The sequence below is a fragment of the Rattus rattus genome, chromosome 5 (assembly GCF_011064425.1).
Source record: "Rattus rattus isolate New Zealand chromosome 5, Rrattus_CSIRO_v1, whole genome shotgun sequence".
In the NCBI taxonomy this organism is placed as follows: Eukaryota; Metazoa; Chordata; class Mammalia; order Rodentia; family Muridae; genus Rattus; species Rattus rattus.
Genome location: NC_046158.1, coordinates 30,539,421 through 30,545,637, shown reverse-complemented (window position 1 = coordinate 30,545,637; position 6,217 = coordinate 30,539,421). Strand labels below are relative to the sequence as shown.

Genomic DNA, 6,217 nt, shown 5'->3' with positions numbered 1-6,217 from the left:
CTTTCCTTTCTGGTTTCAAAAGTAAAAAAAAAAAGCTTAGAGAATAAAGATATAGATGAAACTCTCAAAGAATTAATAAACTTGCAAAACCCACAAGCATAATTTAAATATACGTTATATTTTTATTTACAATATGTCTCGTGCTTTTGGCTAAATATTATAAGAAGTTTTTGTTGTTGTTTTTTAATTAAAGAGGTTTATGGAGTAAAAATGTTATAGTAAGCTAAGGTTAGCTTGTCGTCTTCATGCGGATGAGAACAGTAGGGATACCAAAGGACAGAGAGAGACAAGAAGAGCATCTGGGTGCTCCTTTGCTAGCAAAGATGGCGGCCGCCGCTGCAAGCCCAGTGGTCGGTGCGAAGCGGGCATTGCGTGAGATTCGCATTCACTTATGCCAGAGTTCCCCAGGCAGCCAGGGTGGGAGGAATTTCATCCAGCAATGGCACTTGGAGCTAAAGAAGGCACACCCCGACTGCCCATTCTAATCTGCGAATGTTCGGAGTTGTAACTCAAGCTCTGGGCCCCACTATGCTTTTGGCCAAGAGAAGAACATGTCTCTCAATCTGAGTGCTGATGAGACGACCCAAGAGCCATGGAGAATATGTTAAACGGCAAAGCCTGAAGTGTTTCCACTGAGGACTGTGATCAAGCTCAGGGAGGAGGGGAGGGAGGGAGGGAGGGAGGGAGGGAGGGAGGGAGGGGGAGGGAAGATCCGGGCCTGGCAAGCTTGCTCAGTGGGTGAAAGTATTTGCCAAGTAGCCTGGTGACTTCAGTATATGTAAAGGTGGAAGCGAACACTAATCCTGCACAGTTGTCACCTGATCTACACACACAATGTGTACACACACACACATCATCATCATCATCATCATCATCATCATCATAATCATCATCATAATGAAAACAGACAACAAACCTTCCAATAGCAAGATACTTAGTCATCCCGGAGTGGCACTACTTAGAAGTATTAGTGGGTGTGGCCTTGTTAGTGTCACAGGGAGTGGGCTCTGAGGTTCTAGAAGCCAGGCCCAGCGGCTCCTCCCCCCCCCCCCCCCCACCCCCCCCCCCACCCCCCCTGCTTCCTGTTGTCTGTAGATCTGAATTGAAGACTCTCAGTTGTTGCGCCCCGTCTGCCTGTGTACTTCCACGTTTTCCGCCATGCTGATGATCAACTAAACCTCTGGAATGTAAAGCAAGCCCCAGCTAAATGATTTCCTTTCTAAGAATTGCTGCGGTCATGGTGTCTCTTCTCAGCAGTAGGACACTGACTAAGATAACATAACAAAGATCATTCATCACGATCAAGTTGGTTTTTATCTCAGAGATGGACGTAAGACTCAATAGATCTAAATCAACAATGTTGCAAATTTCACTAATGAACTCGAAGGCAGAAATCACAGGGTCACCTGAGTAGATACGGAACAGGCTTCTGATAAAATCCTATGTTGCTGCTTGGTAAAAGTCCTGAAGCTCAGGGTGTGGTGAAGCATGCCTTTAATTCCAGCGTTTAAGAGGCAGAGTCCTGCATATCTCTGTGAGGTAGAGGACAATCTGATCTATGAAAGGCGAGCTTCAGGAGAGACAAAACTAAACTCTGAGACCCTGACGGAAAAACAAAAAAGTCTGAAACTCAATGTAACGAAAGCTATTCATGACAAGCCAGCGTTTTCTGAAATGAGGGGGAAATCAAAGCGTTTCCACTTATCAGGACCAAGATGAGAGTGTTTATCTTCTTAACTCTTATTCAGTATGCTGCTGAAAGCTTAGCCAGAGCAATCGTGTGTAGGAGAAGCAAGCAAAAGGGATACACACAGGGAAAGAAGAAGCCTAATCACCTGTGTTGCGGATGACATAATTCTGTATGTAGGAGACCTGATATGCAAGAGTCCCTAAAGACTCAACCAGAAAATTCTTTTTCAAAAATGTGCGTGGTGTTTATTATTTGAGAATGTCATGCATATATATGATGTAGTTTGATCATATCTACCCCCATATTCCCACTCCAAGTCTCCTGATCCCCAACACAACCCTCTCCCAACTCTCTCTCTCTCTCTCTCTCTCTCTCTCTCTCTCTCTCTCTCTCTCTCAGTAAAATAACTCACTGAGTCCTGAGTCCAATTACTGCTACTCATATGCATTTGGGTGTGGGCCACCTACTGGAGCACGGGCAATTTATCAGAGGTAGTGGTACCCCAAATGGAGGAGTCTCCTTTCCTCAGCGGCCATCACCTGCCTACGTCCAGCTCTTCTTTCTCTCTTTCTTTCATGCCCTGAGACTTAGCTGGGTGGGGCTTGGTATAGATGCCCCGCTTGTGGCAGAGTACACAACAGTATTCTCACTACTTTTACCAGTTATGAGTTTCTGCACTGACTTCTGTCCAGAGCAGAAGAAACTTCTCTGCTTCTTCTGAGAGCAGCACAAATCTAGGGATATGGACATATCGAGAAGGCAGTTTAATAGCAATAATGGGTTCCAGTATATTACTGCTCTTAAGATTTTGGTCTTAAAAAAATCTTGTTATTGAGCTTTAAAAATATGATCTCAATAACTTTTTGTTCCCAAGAGTTACTGAACCTTTATATTTGAAATATATAGTGGAGAATTGTTGAAAATATTTACCTACTGATTCATTAAAAAAGTAATTAGCATGTGATACGTCACCACAATAAGTGTTTAAAAAAATCAAAATTAAACAAATTTAGTAAAAAAAAAATTGTCATCTTTACATTTTCTGAGAAATTTCACATCTGGCTTAACAGAAAACAGCTGTGTTCTCATGCCTTGTCTGCATCCAATATGTGGTAAATGTGTTATTTTGGTTCAAGCAAATGAGGAAAATCTAGTCTTTCACGAATACGTGTTTGGAAATAAAGAAGTGTTTGAAAACCTTTACAGAAAACTAGAAACGCAACCCGCAGGGTTTCATTGGGAGACAGCAAAGAGGAGTCTGAAACTTTATCAGGGACTGGGGAGATGCCTCAGCTTCCCAGAGCACTCTACTGCTTGGGGGTGTGTATGCCTTTAATCTGGGCACGGTGACCCAGGTTAGACCACTCTTCATAGACAGCTCCACAGCCAATGAGACATAGCAAGACTCTGTCTCAAAAGGAAAAAACAACAGAAGATCAGAGGAAGTGAGTTTAGTCCCGGCACCCATGTGGCTAGATCTAGTGATCAGATGCCCTCTTCTGGCCTCCTCAGGTACTGTACTCCTGTGCACAAACTCCCCCCTCCCCCACCTACATATATACACACAATTAAAAATAAGATAAAAATGTGTTTCAGACGCCTGTCAATAGTCTTTTCATACTGTGTCGTGTAAACTCACTTGGCTTCTTTTGCTTTCTGAGAGGATCTGGTTTCAGGAACCCCAAGGTTCCCCAGACTATAGTCCAAGAAGCATTGTTCTGTGCAAACCTTCTATACTTTCGATGGTGAAGTGTACTTGGGACTTTTTTTTTTTTTTTTTTTTTTTGAGGCGAGGCAAGTGCAGTCGCTCACGAGATGCTCCCCAATGGGAAGCAGAGGTGGCCCCGTTAAGTCCAGCTACTCAGGAAGTTGAGGCAGAATTGCCGCAGCTCAGAAACCAAGCCAGCTTGGTTCTTAAAAAAGGAAGAGGTTGGGGAGAAGAGGAAGATAGAGAGGGGAAGAGAAAGTTTGTTTTTTATAGCTCGAAAGAAGAAAGGCTGTAGGGGAATGTCAGGGTGGGAAAGCGGGAAGGGGGTGGGTGGCTGGGGAGGGGAACACCCTTATGGAAGAAGGGGGAGGGGGATGCTATAGGGGGCTTATGGATGAGAAACCGGGAAAGGGAATAACATTTGAAATGTAAATAAAAAATATCCAATAAAAAAAGGAAAAGAAAGAAGAAAGTCAGCTTAGTTCAATATAAGGCTAGGTGTCCAGCACCAAGACAATTTAGGTCAAGGGAAGGAGACAGATCCGGGGCTTCCTGGCTGCATTGCGTCGGAGGCGTGCCTGGCTGCATTGCTTCGGAGGCGTGCCTGTGTATACATGTTGTTTGCCATCTTTTGGAACTGGACATTTCTACAAAGGGCAGGCCCGCTCGCGAAGGGCAAGACAATTGCTCCGGGGCTTCCTGGCTGCATTGCTTCGGAGGCGTGCCTGTGTATACATGTTGTTTGCCATCTTTTGGAACTGGACGTTTCTACAAAGGGCAGGCCCGCTCGCGAAGGGCGAGGCTGCAGCTTTTCAGAGCATTATGTAATATAGAAAACGAAAGCCATGATTAATAGACCCCTCCGGTTGGCTTCGGTGCTTTCTCATAATCTACCAGGGACATTTCTCTTTCCGTTTTCATTAACTGTTAATCCTTATATCTATCTTATCCCTTTGAACTCTCATCGTCCATCAAAAACTGAGCTCCTGAGGACTTTCCTAGTGATCACCATATATTGCTTGGCAGCGCTGCTTAAATCGTTTGTCTCATGCGGTCATTTAATTTTCCATGGATAAGCTGTGTCTCTCCAACGAGGCAGTTTCTTGAGATCAGCATCCTTGGTACGCTGTTCAATGCTATTGAAATCCTCCAGAACATCTGGCTTTTTTAGGTAAACCTTCAGCCATCACATAGGAGCAAGCCTCTAGCTTTCTTGTTCTGTCTTGCTAGGCTGCTACTGTCTCTTTATAACTTGGTTGCCTCTGTGGCCTTTCCCTTTGGACTAGATAGGTGTTTATCTTTGCTCCTCTGGTGATGCCCTTCCCTCTACTCCTTAGCTAGAGTCTACACTTTTATTAGCTTCTGGTCACACTGGCTCCACACATACTCTGAGTTGTTCCTCAATTTTCCTTTGGGTTGTAGGAAGAGTTAGATGACAGGGTCTGTTTATGGTAGACCTCGTACAAATTTGTGTGGAATTATGGCTTCAAAGCCCTATCTTACCCCAGTTCTCAATGCTTTGAAAATTCTCGTTCATGATGGTGTCATGGAAATAACACGTTAAAGGTTTGTATTTATTATCTTGTGTGCAGAAGTGTGTATCTGTACGTGGGTATGCGTATGTGCGTGCAATTCCTGAAGTGGCCAAAAGAGGGAGCTATAGCCTCTGCTGCTGCTGCTGCTGCTGCTGCTGGAGTTACACGCAGTTGTGAGGACCAGAACTGAGGGTACTGAGAACTAAACTCAGGTCCAGTGAAAGAGCAGGCTCTTAACCTCTGAGCCATCTCTGTACAGCCCAAATAATCAGCACTTTAAAGAGTATACTCAGATTTTTTTCTACCTCCTGTGTTCTATTAACTTTAAGATAATTCATTGACATATATCTAAACACCCTCTAAGTCTTTGCCTAAAAGAACCTTGAGGACCAAGGCTAAAACTCATTTATATAGTTTTTACCTAGCACGCATAAGTCCGTCCTGTGAGGCCCTGGATTTAATCTCCAGAAACCCACTTTCTATCCCCCCAAAAGAAGACTTGAAAGTCATCTCAGTTTTATTTGACTTGGCCAACGAGTTTTACTTGAAAGAGCCACACAGAGCAAATGTTGGCGCCTCACAAATGTCATAACTGAGAAAATGTACCAGCCAAAAGATGGTCGTGGAAGGTTTAGAGAGGATCCTTCCTGTAGCTGGCTCAGTATTACAACCTGATTTGTACTACAGCTGGAGAGAGTTTATAGGACTTTAAAAATAAACAGGTATGTGAGAGATATCTAAAGAAAAATAGGTGTTTTTTCATTTATTCAAATCCCAGATCCCTTTATAAATACAAATATATGAACACTTTTTTCTGATAGGAGATTAAAATAGAAACAGATGTTCAGCATTCATATTCTTAATCATTGATCTGGCATACTATATCATCATTATATTATTATTATTATTATTATTATTATTATTATTATTATTATTATTATTATTATTATTATTGTGTGTGTATGATGTGAGGGCATGAGTTGAATTGCTTACATAGAGGTCTCTCTCTCTCTCTTTTGTGTGTGTGTGTGTGTGTGTGTGTAATGTAAGGGCGTGAGTCGAATTGCTTACATAGAGGTCTCTTTCTTTCTCTCTTCTCTGTGTGTGTGTGTGTGTGTGTGTGTGTGTGTGGTGTAAGGACATGAGTCGTATTGCTTGTGTAGAGGTCAGAAGAGAACTTTTGAGACTTGGGTAATTCCTTGCTTTCCCGATTCTGGTGATGCAACCCAGGTTGTCAGACTTGCATGGTGAGCACCTTTATCCTGTGAGCCATCCCGCTGCTGA

The 6,217-nt window shown here is 43.2% G+C and overlaps 1 pseudogene; it reads left to right on the top strand.

Moving 5' to 3' along the window:
• Positions 1-323: 323 nt before the first annotated feature.
• On the top strand, positions 324-622 carry LOC116900170 (annotated as a pseudogene).
• Positions 623-6,217: the final 5,595 nt, after the last annotated feature.